The sequence below is a fragment of the Euwallacea fornicatus genome, chromosome 15, assembly GCF_040115645.1.
Source record: "Euwallacea fornicatus isolate EFF26 chromosome 15, ASM4011564v1, whole genome shotgun sequence".
NCBI lineage: Eukaryota > Metazoa > Arthropoda > Insecta > Coleoptera > Curculionidae > Euwallacea > Euwallacea fornicatus.
The window spans coordinates 3,541,751-3,556,165 of record NC_089555.1 but is presented as its reverse complement, the minus strand read 5'-3'; the positions used below and the strand labels follow the sequence as shown (position 1 = coordinate 3,556,165).

Sequence of the window (14,415 nt, the reverse complement as noted above, 5' to 3'; positions counted from 1 at the left end):
GAATAATTTTTGGATTTACCAGTGGCGTCCGTATGAAAAACTTGTAGAATATATATTTTTTTAAATGGTACGTCATTAAATTTTCTAAAAATAAGAAATATCATTAAATTCCTTGTTCAATTCTAAAAAGAAAAGCGATTTTATTATTTTTTAGTTCGAAGCACAGTTTTCACTTAAAAAATTCAAAATCGTTTTAATGCGCGCCTAAAATTAAATGCTGTTTTAATTTAAAATTTCACAAATAAAAATTCAAATGCAATTTGACTATAACTAACACTTACAAAATTTTGTTTAATTATTTCAAGTGGTTTGGCGATTGTCAATAAATTTTAATTTTTTAAATAAAACCTTGACACCCCGTATCTCCATTGATATTGATATTTAGAAAAAACGACAAAGGAAAAAAAAACCTTATTTTTTGAAGCTTTATTCGCTGATGAAAGGATAACTCCAACTTTGGAATCACCCTGTATTGTTTTGATCATTTTTGCTCTCCACAACAACTTTTTTTTCATTAATATAAACATAGACAGACATAACAAAGTGATTATTGTGTGTTTTTACTCTCACCTTTAGCCAGCAGAAATTATCTGTATTGATTTGTTTTGTACAGTATATTATGGATGAATTTAAAGCATTTAACCAAAGTTGCTGTACTTTTGCTCGGTACTGTATCTTCATTCAGAAACAGCTTGTAGAAGTCTATTGGTGATTTATTATAGTAGTGTCCATAAATTTTAACGCTCACGCCAGGATTAGGTTTCGTGAACGAAAATTGCTTCAAATTTAACTCCTTCACGAGTTTGCAAGTAATTTGAGCGTCATCAGCATTAGACTTTTTTTCATTATCACTTCTACTAGCAGTGTCCCCGCTATAATCTTTAACAACTTGTTCAAATGTTTATATAATTGAATCATGATTGTCTGACGTCTTTTAACAATTTGATTGTGCTGACAAAGTTATACCTTTCACTTCTTTCGCATCAGTTCTGAGCCGTTGTCAAAGCGGTGGCTGACTTGTTGAGTCGTCAGATTCGTCTTCACTACTTGGAACGTAGTCATCTGACGATTGACCAAACAAATTTTCATCATCCCTATCAGATAATAATTTCTGTAATAACAAAAAGTTATAAATACATTCTAAAGTTACATAGCAACTGGAAAAAAACCAAATTAAAGCCAACATAATTAAAAATCTGACCCAAGAAACTTAACAACTGATTCTACACCAAATGAACACATTGCACATTGTATTAAAATACAAAAAATCCCTAAATCTTGGTGAATGGCATAATAATGGCCATATCAAAAAATGGACTAGACAATACAGACACACAAAACTACAGACCAGTCATGCTGCTCCCAATGCTAAGCAAAACATTTGAACACATTATTAATGATAAACTTCAACTACTGATTGGGAAATATGTTCCGAACTATCAATTTGAATTCAAACCGTGACACTCCACTATTCACCCACCCTTGGTCCTTACGAACAACATCCAAACAACCCATCTTAAGGGGGAAAATCAGCATTCTTATTTACGGACATCAATAAGGCATTTGACAGCGTCTGGTCCAGGGTTCTCTTATGCAAACTCAATCAATCAATCAATTACAGACTCCAAAGTATTGAATATATCTTATTAAAGACTTACTTAGCAGCAGACCACTGGAGATACGTATTGACAATATTCTTTCCTTTCTCTACCCGCCCGAACAAGGACGTCCACAGGGCTCACCACTCTCACCTTTCTTACACAATTTACATATTGCCATAACATATACAACCATAACTTACTGGACAGAAACCAAGTAGGCAGGACATCATACATATTACAATACGCTGACGACACGACACTTGTTGTACATGACAAAAACACAAAAAAAAACACCTCAAGACTACAGATACTAACAAATGAGACAATGACACGGTTCTACGAATGAGGACTAACGCCAAATCCTTCCAAAACCAGTTACTGCTTAGAAACCACCAAATCAAACTGACTCACCAACTACAACTACTGACGGAGATGCAACAACTTCTAAAAATCTAGTCAAATATTTAGGTATCACCATTGACAAAAAAATCAATTTTAACCCACTTATAAAAAATAACAGAACGGAAGTTATCAAAAGACTAAATACTTTCGTATGTTAACTTACAAAAACAAAGAGATCAGCACTAAAACCGTAATAAAGATTTAAAAATCCATTTGTAGACCTCTACTAGAATATGGACACATTCTCAGAGCAAACGCAATAAGGACAACCATACAATTTGTGCAAATAACTGGACATATTGCACTAGGAACGATAAGGAAAATAAGACACCCTGACAACTCGCTACACAAATTGCTCAACAAACTATTATATGAACACAGACACATAACAAAAATTCAAAAATTACGAAGAGGTTAGAACAACTGCAGAACTAATGAAAGAAAAATAAAGAAAATTGGACCATATTGAACCCTTTATGTTCAACCAGACAGAAAAGACAATGTAACTTCCTCCTCCCTCCCGCTGCTTTTTTAGAAAGTGCCCAAGAATTACGATTTTAGTTTTTTTCCTTCTTTTTTCCATTGATTAGCTAAATTAATCTTAATTTTAAATTGTAAAAAATATGTAAAATATTAGATCACAGGCAGAAAGGGCAACGAGGCCGATAGCCCTTTCTGTATTTAATTATTTAATATGGAATAAAGATCGAATATACAGGGTGAGTCGGGAGGATCGTGCCAAACTTCAGGAGCGTGTTGTACATGAAAAATAAATGTAAAAAAACTCAAATGTTGTTATCCGATTTTCATTTGTTTACAGGTTATAGCGTAAATAAAATTTTTTAACTAGGATTCTATTTACCATAGACGTACCTTTCCTGGACGTTGGATTGGTCGTGGTGGCCCTATTAGTTGGCCTCCAAGGTTTCCAGACCTCACACCACTAGACTATTGTTTGTGGGGTTGGTTTAAAACTGAAGTATACAGAGTAAAAGTGGACACTCAAGATGCATTGCAGCTGCAGCATTAGAAATGCTGCAGCTGCTATTAAAGAAAGACATGAAACAATCAGGAGCGCAACGAATGCTCTTCATAGACGAAGCCGAAAATGTTTAGAAGTTGATGGCAATATTTTTGAACATTTACTATGATATCCAAACGTTAATTTATGGAATTTCTTATGAAATTTATAATTTTTTAAAATTTTATGTTTTAATTTTATTTACGCTATAACTTGTAAACAAACGAAAATCAGATAACAACATTTGAGTTTTTTTACATTTATTTTTCATGTACAACACGCTCCTAAAGTTTGACGCGATCCTCCCGACTCACCCTGTATATACTAAAGTTGTATTATGTGCATCCTTACCTATCACAATTGCTGCAAGCGTTTTTGTTCTTCGTAACTATTAATTTCGCCTAACTTTAACTTTTTGGAACTGATAGCAACGAATTCTAACAAAAGTCTAGAGATATCAAACTGACGGATATAGTCGTACAAGTTTCCACGAGTTACAGTAAGACAGAACATTGGTTACACAGGGCTGCTAGGGCCATATTTATGTCATGTGCCTGCGTGGCTGCAAGATGGGTCTCATTGATAATTTTGTTATAAACAATTATTCTTCTGTAAAAACTTTTTGCGTGCATTGCAGGACACTAAACAACACACTAACTACAAAAAAAATTTTTGGTCAAAAGCTCCAATTTTTTCTTATACAGTTGCGCCGTTAAGTATTTGGAAATGGCCGTGTTTTATTTAAAACATTAAAATCCCAGTGTTAATGTTATATTGAAATGTTTAATAAAAATTCGAGTTTTAACATACAATACAGTATAATGAATTGATCAAAGGCGGTATGTGGCAATAAACGATAAACAAAAATGCAGTGAAATCTCCCATTAGCGGACGGCGACGATTTCAAGTTTTTTGTCCGTTAACGAGAAAACTCAAATTATAAATTTATTGTAAATATGATGAATGTGTAAAAAAACTAACTCAGTACATACGTTTGTGTTTTTGAAAACTATATTTGATTGGTTTTTAATGCGTAGCTTAAAAACCAAATTATATAAAATTAAAATAATAAAAAAAGTTACATAACGAAGCAAGTTATATATCTAGTACATAGTACATACAGTAGTGGTCATAATTACAGCAACTTTTAAAAATTTTAAATAAAATGTATCTATTCGGCTAAACCCAATATAAGTTTTTACATTATTTATCTTCCACAACCGTTGATGTTTAAAATGCATTTAAATGAAATATCAACAATTCCTATAAGAATCTATCAAGACATATTTTTTCACTACCGGACAAAAATATAGCAACTCTTGGAATTTTAAAATTTCACTTGATTTACACACTTGTGTGTTTAAAGACGTTTTATATTCTAAATTAAATCGACGATTTCCATTATGGGTCGAGGTAAAACGATCTCATTAGAGATCAGGAAAATGATCATTGAGCGGTGTAAAAGTGGCGAACGGCAAAGCGAAATTGTAAAGAGTTTGGGGGTGCATAAGTCAATTGTATTTCGAATCATTTACAAATTCAGACAAACAGGAAGTGAAGCAGCTGAAAAAAATTCAGGACGCACAAGGAAAACTACAAAAAGAACTGATAAATGGATAATTCGAATGTGTCAAACTAATCCATTTCTATCATCTACTCATATAAAATCACATTTAGAGGAAAGGGACCTAGCTCATATCGGTTCCAAGACCATAAGAAGAAGATTAGTGGAAAATGGATTATTTGGTAGGCGACCAGCGAAAAAACCATTGCTGTCTAAGAAGAACGTGAAGGCCCGACTTCAGTTTGCGCAGAATTACCAACACTGGACATCTGAACAGTGGAAATTGGTAGTTTTCAGCGATGAGTCCAAATTTAACTTATTTAACAGTGATGGCCGTCAGACGACCCAAAGGCGCAAGGTTGCAAAAAAAGTTTGTTTTACCAATCGTAAAACATGGAGGAGGTTCCATTATGGTTCGGGGTTGTTTCTCTGGTTTTGGTATGGGTCCGCTTCACAAAATATAATAGAAGTTCGCATGGATCGGTTCATGTACCGAGATATCCTCAGGAATCATTTACAACCATATCTTGAAGAAACCATGCCACTAAGAAGCATTTTCCAACAAGATAATGACCCCAAACATGAATCGAAACTTGTTTCAGAATGGTTTAGAGAGGAAAGGATAGAAGTTCTTGCTTGGCCGTCGCGATCTCCCGATCTCAATCCCATAGAAAATTTGTGGGAATATTTGGATAATAAAATTCGGGAGTTCGCAGCGAGCCTTGATACAGTCAAGACGTGCCCGGTGCGAGTGTAAATAAACAAATCTATTAGCCTGACGCGCAAATATATACAAACAGGGAAGTACACACATACAGCCCCAAGATAATAGTTGGGGAAATGGAGACAGAGGAGACATCTGAATCAGATATCGCTTCCCAGCCTGGCATGGACGGGTTCGTAACCCCACACAACAGGAAAAAAAGGGGTAGACCCAAAAGACAGGACAGTCAAACCGACAGTAGATCAAAAAAAGTACACGCTGACGTAGAACACCCACAAACAATAACACCCAGCAGGACTTCAACTTTATCTCAGCAATCAACATCCTCACAAACAACAACGACTACGCAGAGGCCTGGGCTTACCAGATATCAACACACTTTTACTATATCTACACCACCAAATACATCACGCATTAAGCTGGCAACAAGTTGGGAACAACACAATTCAAACAACCAAGATTTAATAATTAAGCAAGAAAACCAATATCTACTAAAAACCAACAACAGTGACACCGCCTCAGCCGCTCTTAGAATTCTCTTAAGCCAAGGCCTAATCACAGCCTTCCATAAGGTTGAGGGCAATAAGCAAACCACAATAAACTCAACTCTGACTAAAACAATTACTCCAACATACTCGGCGGTAATAACTGGCGTGGAAGCGGAAATATCGGACGAAATGTTCCACAACCAGCTGAAAAAAATGGGACTCCAAGTGAGATATTGCAAGCGAATAATATCACGAGCAAGGGGAGTGCCCACGCTCATGCTTCGCCTAATTACGGGCGATCAGGTGACCTACGAAAAGTTAATGACGGAACGGCGCGTATTCTGCTTTAACAGATCCTATCGCATCACTGAAAGCAAGCCCCCTACCCCCCATACCGGCGCCATGCGGAAAATGCTCCAAGTTTGACCACACCACTGAGAAATGTCCGAATGAGGTGAAATGTAATAAATGTATGGGACCCCACAACACATACCAATGCAAGTCATCATTGTCCTCCAAGTGTACATCCTGCGGATCCGAGGAACATGCAGCGTGGAGCACTAAATGCCCGCGCAGACCTACGGCACCTATACAAAACATACCAAATGTAAGGATTAAATGCGCCAACAAAACTACAACTCAACTTCCACCAACGATAACTGAGAATAGTCGGATTCACGCCCCAATATCAACCCACGACTTCATCATTAGTAAATACAAAAGCAGTATCAACAAGAACAGCGATGTAAACCGAGAAGAACTACTCAAAAAACTAAGACAGCGATTCATTGAAGACCTAAGGATTGATACAACAGCAGCTTTCTTTGGGAACCAGATGTATATACTTATGTTCGACCTAAATAACCCCAATTCACCCTCTCCAACTGACCCCATCAGCCACATCAGGCAGACATCGACGAACATACAAACATGACTTATAAACTAATATACTCCAACATCAACGGACTAAACCATAAAAAACAGCTGATTTACAATTACATAGAACGGAATGACGTGGACGGATGCATGTTCGTAGAAACTAAGACTAAACTGGAACAGACACCAGCGTATAGAGACTGGCAGTACATTAGCAGGCATGGTCACATGATCAACAACGCCAGAGGGGGTGCGGCAGTTTTGTTAAAACCGACAGTAAAGCTTGGTAAGGCGAACCCCCCTTCCCTGAACAACCCCCTAAATGACTGTATTCACTTTACCATCCCATACCTGGACGACAAAATACACGTTTTCCTGGTATACATACACCCATTTTCGGGCATTGAACAAAACATACTAACTAGGGCGTGCCTCTACAAATACGCCATCATTATTGGCGACCTAAACCTCAATAGGCTCAAAACAAAAAAATTAAACCCATTCTTGGAAAACTCGGACTTTATAAGACAACCCACCCCACCGACATTCCTAATGACAGAAAACCAAGACACAACACCGGACGTATTACTGCACACTACAAACCTAACTGCCAACATAACCAGTATTGGGTTGACCAATGAACTGGGATCTGACCACCTGGCAATTACTTTTGACCTTAACTTAGGACAAACACAACAGCTCTCTAACAAAGACAGGCAAGGGAAATTAAACCTGGAAAAAACTGACACGGACAAGGTGAGACAGTACATTCACAATTACATTCGCATCCAGTCACAATCCACTTCTATAGAAACACTACAACAAAAAATATCATCAGCTGTCGAATTATTCACACCTCGACTTAAAAACTCATTCTTCCAACGCACTCTACCAAAATTCATTTTAAGGCTGATTAAACGAAAGTGAGAACTATACAGACAATACTCACAAACACAAGACAGGGAATTAAAAAGAACACTTAATAACCTCAACCGAAACGTAAAGACATTAATATACGAATACCGACAGGACAAATGGCTAGAGGCATGCCAAGAAATCGAAAATGACAGCGGGAAATCGTATTGGAAAAAAATTTAAAAAGTAACACGTTACAAAAAAACAACGATATTGGTACGATTAGCGAAAACGGAACGGAACATTACACAGACAAAGACAAGGCGGACGCGTTTGCCAGACACTTTCAAAGAGCCTTCAGCGCATCGACCAACCCAAACTTTGACAACAACAACTGGAATGACGTAAGCCACTGGTACGACAACTACTTTAGCGACCCCTCAAACCATACATTCGAACCAATCACGGACATGGAATATGACGAAGCCCTTACAAGTTTAAAAAACACAGAACCGGGAAAAGACAAAATTAAATGCAAAATTTGGAAAAATTTAACCCACGAAACACACGAACACATACGCAACCAACTAAATAATTGCATAACTCACAACACCATACCTACGACATGGAAAAATGGAATAATAATTCCCATTGCAAAAAACGGACTAGACAACTCACAAACCAAAAACTATCGACCGATCACATTACTACCGGTGTTGTGTAAATTATTCGAACACATAATTAAGAGCAGACTTGAAAAACTTATTGGGAACAACATACCTAACTACCAGTTTGGCTTTAAATCCAAACATTCGACCATTCACCCACTTTTTGTCCTGACAAGCAATATACAAACAACACACCTAAACGGCAGGAAAACCGCAAGTCTGTTTATGGACATCAACAAGGCTTTTGACAGTGTCTGGCACAACGGGCTTCTTTACAAACTGTACAAACTTCACACACCAAAATACCTACTAAACATTCTTAGAAACCTACTGGAGAACAGACGACTGGAAGTACGAATCGACAACACCCTTTCCTTCTCCTTCTCCCCCGAGCAAGGACTTCCCCAGGGTTCGCCACTTTCCCCTTTTCTGTACAATGTGTACTGCCATGACATATACAACCACAACCCGCAGGACAAACACGCAATAAACAAAACAGCTTACATATTACAATACGCCGATGACACTGCTCTCATTGCACATGACAAAACAACAAAAAAAGCCGTGGAGAGACTACAGATTCTAATGGACAACACAATGACGTGGTTCTACAAATGGAGACTGACACCAAACGCTATGAAGAACCAACTGCTACTCTCTAACCATAAAATTAAACTCAACTCCCCAACATTACAGGCAGACGGACACACAGTAGAACCAACTGACGAAATTAAATACTTAGGGGTTACAATAGACAAAAAACTGAAATTCACCAAACACCTACGAAACATGAGGACAGAAACCACTCGATGAACAAAACATTTTCGAACACTGACATACAAAGATAGAGCCATAAGTACCAAAACGGCAACAAAAATATACAAAGCGATATGCAGACCTCTATTAGACTACGGCCACGTACTGATGGCGAATGCAACAGACAAAACAAAAAAATACATACAGACAACTGAACAAATTGCCTTAAGACTGATCACAAAAATAAGACATCCCGACAACCCCTTACATAACCCACCCACCCAAATGCTATACGAACGCACAAATATGACGAAAATAACGGAAAGACTACTGCGACTTCGGAAAAAATGGAAGGACAAACCTCATAACTGGACAATACTCAACCCCCTCTGCTTGACACGGCAAATTAGACATTCCCGATTCCTTTATCCCTCCGAAACCCTCCTCGAACACTACCAACAACCATGAACGGACTGCGGACAGACGACAATAACGAACGGTCATTCCTCACTCATCCTTGTTGGACTTGAGGTTGCCTCGGGTTCCTTTTTTTTTTTTTTTTGTTCTTTTTGTATATTATACATGTCAATTGGGCAGAAAGGCCAAGGGGCCGATAGCCTATTCACCTGGTGAATAAAGATGATTATTATTATTATTATTAAAATTCGGAATAATACATATTCCAATTTACAGGATTTGTTTCAGGCACTTCAAGGAGCCTGGAAGAGTATTGATAACAATTACATCAACAACTTAATAAATTCAATGCCACGAAGATGTGCAGAAGTTATTCAGCAGCGAGGGCATTATGCAAAATATTAATTATTGAACAATTCTTTTGTAATTTGTTGAAGTTTTATTACTCTTTATAATTATTTTGGAAAAGTTGCTATATTTTTATCCAGGTCGAAATGAATATTTTTAAAAATTTTTGTATATAAATTATTATTTTATTATTCTTTTATTGTTATATACTTCTATCATCAACAGTCATTGTAGAATCATTTTTTCAAAACCTATTTTGAATTTAGGCCGTTAAGCCTAAATTATTTGAAATTTAAAAAGTTGCTATAATTTTGACCACTACTGTATGTACATACGTGCATACCTTAAACACTAGATTTAAGGAATAAAAAAGTAATGCTATAAAACCATTTATGTATGTATTTTACATAGTTGGACATTAAAAAAAAAGCAATTAAAAAAAAATTCTAATATTTTTGACTGTTTAATTTTTTTACTTTTTTTCCTGGCAAAGGCAGTTTTGAAAATATGATTAAATATTTTTTAAATGTTGAAACGTTACAAAATATTCTTTTGAAAATCTTTTAAGGTTTTCAACAGCTTTTAACGCGCCAGTATAGGAATCTATAGCATTAAATGTTCTTCTTCATCATCACTTTCCTCCATAAATCGATCTTCCTTTAAATCGCGTCCAATTACCGTATTTTCATTAAATGTCTCCTCAAAGGAGAGCTCTTGGCGCAAATTAATCAAGTCCCTATATGGGCTTTTAGAACATTGATCAATTTCATCCAAGTTTCTCCAGAATCCTGCTAATGTTGCCAAAGACAAGTCATCTTCTGCGCTACACTCTATGTCTAATGCTTCTCCAGCAGATTTTTTTTATTTTGCTTTAACGCAGCAGTTTTTAATGATGTTTGGAGTTACTTAATTCCAGGCGAACTTTTAAGTGGTATATTTTTTAATGCCCTTGGTCACACAGTTTGTCCAATAACATAAAGTTTCTTTTTTTCTCCAGCTATATTGACGCAATACAATATGGTTCATTTTTCCTTTGCCATTTTGCACCCAATACACGTTTTGCCTTTGTATGTCAAAGTTTTACCTGGTAAAGCTATGAAATACAAACCACTATAATTTGCATTGTAGACTCTTCGGGTTTGCATCCCAGTAACATTCCTGGCAACTTTTCTAAAAATTGGTCAACATCTTCTAGATTAACGTTCGCTGACTAACCCGAAATGCACTTGAAGCTAATTTTATGTCTTCTCATTCATTTCTATATGGGCAGAATTACCTTTTATTTTTAAAGATTTTTTATTTAAATTGTCTCCTTACCACCATTATCTACGAATGCTCTCTTTTTGTTTCACAATCCCTACGGGCTGAGTTTTGCTCATATTGAGTCTAAAATGTATTCGCAATTGTTGACAAAAAACCACTCAAAAATGCTGTACCAAATTTACCTTTTACTCAGGTTGTGAAAATTTAAATTTTCTTGCTCTGTAGTATTAATTACGTCCGCTTTTTGCTTCAGTCCCCAAAAATTTCTAAGAGTCGCCATTTTTCGCTTCTCTGCGTCCAAAATACCATTTACATATTACTGATCCTCAGATCAAGTTAGTAGAGCATTTGAGATCAGAGTAGGGGAATCCCAGCGGCAATCGGTGAAAAATCGTGGCTGCCTAATGAAAAAAGACTTTTCCGTTTTCGGAGGTTCGTCTACGTTATTGAGGGCGTTTTGGGCAAATTGGAGCTAATTCCTCTGTCCGTATCCGTCCAATAGAGCATTCGCTAATGAAAACATTACTTACATGCGAACTGGTACTCAATACTTTAGTTCTGGAAAAAATGTCCGGTAATGAGAGATATTCACTACTGAGAGCTGTCCGCTAAAAGGGATTTCACTGTATTTGAAAATCGTATTCATACGTCAAAACTCTTCTCTTTAGTTGCACCTAAAATTTAAATTTATTTTATGAAAAAACTAAATCGTGAGAGTTGTCGATTAATCAACATTTATTAGTTCACGTTTCCAAGTCATTATAATAGCATATCTAGCCAGTTAAAAATGAAAACTAAAGAAATGAATTTCTCAGACCGCGAGCTTATGGTTAAACTACATCTGGATGGTAAAACTTACCAACAAATAAGTGAAACGATCGAAAAATTTGTTTTTATAGTTGGGTGTGCAATAAAGAAGTTTAAGACTGATAGTTTGATTAGAAATAAACCTAGAGAAGGATGTCGAAAAAAACTTATCGGTCAGGAGGAGAGTAAAGTTGTGCAAGAAATTTAGAGAATTCCTCATGAAAGTACCAAAAATATTGTTACTGATGTTGAGCAGATTTCTGAAAAGTCCGTTAATACCGAGAAAATCAAACGTACATTAATAAAGAGAAACTATGTGAAGAGTATAGCTAAGAGAAAACCGTTCACTAGTTAAGTTAACTGTCGCGAAAGACTGTCTTTTGCAAAGCAACATCGTAACAAGTCGATAGAATTTTGGAAATGCGTCATTTGGTCCAATGAAACAAAAAATAAATTTATTTGGTTCCGATGGACAGTAGTATTCCGAGCACCAAGAACCACGTTTGAAAAAGAAAATCTGCTTCGAACCGTCACGCATGGGGAAGTTTCGGTGATGCTATGGAAGTGTATGACTACCAATGGTGTGGGAAATTTACATATTATAAACGAAATTATACATAATATAATGTATGTTAACATCCCAAAACAACAATTGACTAATAGTGGTAAAAATTTGGTCTTCAGGAAAATTATTTGTTCAAACAGGATAATGAATCCAAACATTCGGCTAGAATAGTCCAGGAGTAGTTATTGTACGACACTCATAAATGTTTTCGTACACCTCCTCAGTCGCCAGATTTGAACCCAATTGAACACCTTTGGCAAAATTTTAAAAATCGGATAAGCAAACACAAGATATCAAACAAAACAGGCTATATTGCGGCTATTCGTGAAAAATAAAGTAAAACTAACGTTTAACAACTTGAAAAACTTGTGGATTCGATGTCAAAACTATAAACAGTCGTTTATCAAAGCTGAAGATTATTCAACTAAATATTAGAATTTTTAATATAGAATTTGCTTTTTTTGATTAATTAAAAAAATGTCCAAGTACTTTTATGTTGCTAGTTTTATGGTTGTTTAATTAAATGTTTAATGTTACTGTTTGCGTTAGTATCATACAGTTCGGAATTATGTTATGTGCATTAATAAATCACCCTTTTGAATATAAATTCACAAGAAACGGCCATCGACTAGTTAGTCTTTTTGCCTATGTTATAACTAATTATGTAAAAAAAAATAAATAAATAAAACAAAAACAAAAGGAGGTGACTATATTTGCAATGCGAATAATGCTCTAACAGGGCCGTGGGAGGAGAGATGTATCGGGATTGTCTCGTCTGTCTTGCTATGCAAAGGGGGTTGGATATAGTCCAGTTGTGAGGGTTGTTTTTCCATTTTGTTTGTAGTTGTAATAGTCTTTCCGCTATTTTAGTCACTTGTGTCCGTTCGTATAGGAATTCGTGAGATGGATTGTGAAGAGGATTTCCGGAGTGTCTTATCTTTGTTATCAGTTTTAGCGTTATCCTTTTTGTGGTTTGTACATGTTTTCTCATTTTGTCCGTAGCATTTGTTCTTAGTATCTGTCCGTAGTCTAGAAGCGTCTACAGATGAGATTATAGATTTTAATGACGATTTTCGTGTTAATTCCCTTGTCTTTATATGTCAGTGTTCTGAAGCGTTTCGTCTTTTCGATGATTTCTGATCTTGCCTTTTGTCCGTGTTTGGTGAATTACAGCTTATTGTCTAATATGACCCCCAGGTGTTTGACATCTTGTCTTAGTACAATTTGGTGCCCATCTGATACTATTGTAGGGGAGTAGTCTTTAATATGGTCGTTGGGTAGTGACACTTGTTTTTTGGTGGCGTTCGGCGGTAGCCTTCATCTCTAAAACCAGGACATTGTGGTGTCTGCTAGTGATTGAAATTTTTGTACTGCTTTTGCAGTGGTTTTGTCATGTACGATAACTTTATGCTGTTTTGTCAAAGTAGTTTTTGTCTTGTGCATTGTAATTGTATATGTCATGGCAGTATATGTTGTCAAGTAACGGCGAGACTGGCTATCCTCGTAAGAGCCTGTGTTCGGGGAAGCAGGTAAAGGGTACGGTGTTGTCTATGCGTGCTTCTAGTTTCCTGTTTTCGATTAAACTTCTTACTGTATGTAATTACAATTTTGGTGTGTTGACTTTGTGGGTTTGCATAGCAGTCCTTTGTGCCAGACACCGCTGAAAGCGGTATTTATGTCCATGAAGAGACATGCCGTTTTAACGTTAGTAACATGTGCCTTTTGTATATTATCAACCGTCAAATTATGAAATTTTTTTTTGGTCTTTAACAATTAAATATATTAAATTTTTTTAATGAAATATTTGTTTAAAAAATTATTTAAATAAAAATATTTTTACGGGGTGTTCTATTTTTTATGTCACGCAGTGCACTTTGCTGAACATCGACAGCAATGTAATGGGTCTGTAGTTTTGTGTTTGTGCGTTGTCTGGTCCGCCTTTAGAAATAGGTACTATTATTCCTATTTTCCAAATCTCTGGTATGGTTAACTATTTTTATTATTAGCTCAATGTTCTTTTCTGATAAATGCCAAATAAGGTTATTTTTAATAGAAGTAGA

At 36.1% G+C, this 14,415-nt stretch overlaps 1 protein-coding gene and 1 long non-coding RNA gene across 5 annotated transcripts in view; one reads left to right on the top strand and one right to left on the bottom strand.

Annotated features, from left to right (window-relative positions):
* The window catches only part of LOC136343808 (cholecystokinin receptor-like), a 414,493-nt gene that overhangs the window by 355,800 nt on the left and 44,278 nt on the right, over positions 1-14,415 (top strand). The window lies entirely within an intron of this gene.
* Positions 10,848-11,834, bottom strand: LOC136343819 (uncharacterized). Its single transcript, XR_010732849.1, has 3 exons — positions 11,166-11,834; positions 11,038-11,106; positions 10,848-10,978 (listed from the first exon to the last, which is right to left on the bottom strand). It is a non-coding gene; the product is annotated as an uncharacterized lncRNA (long non-coding RNA).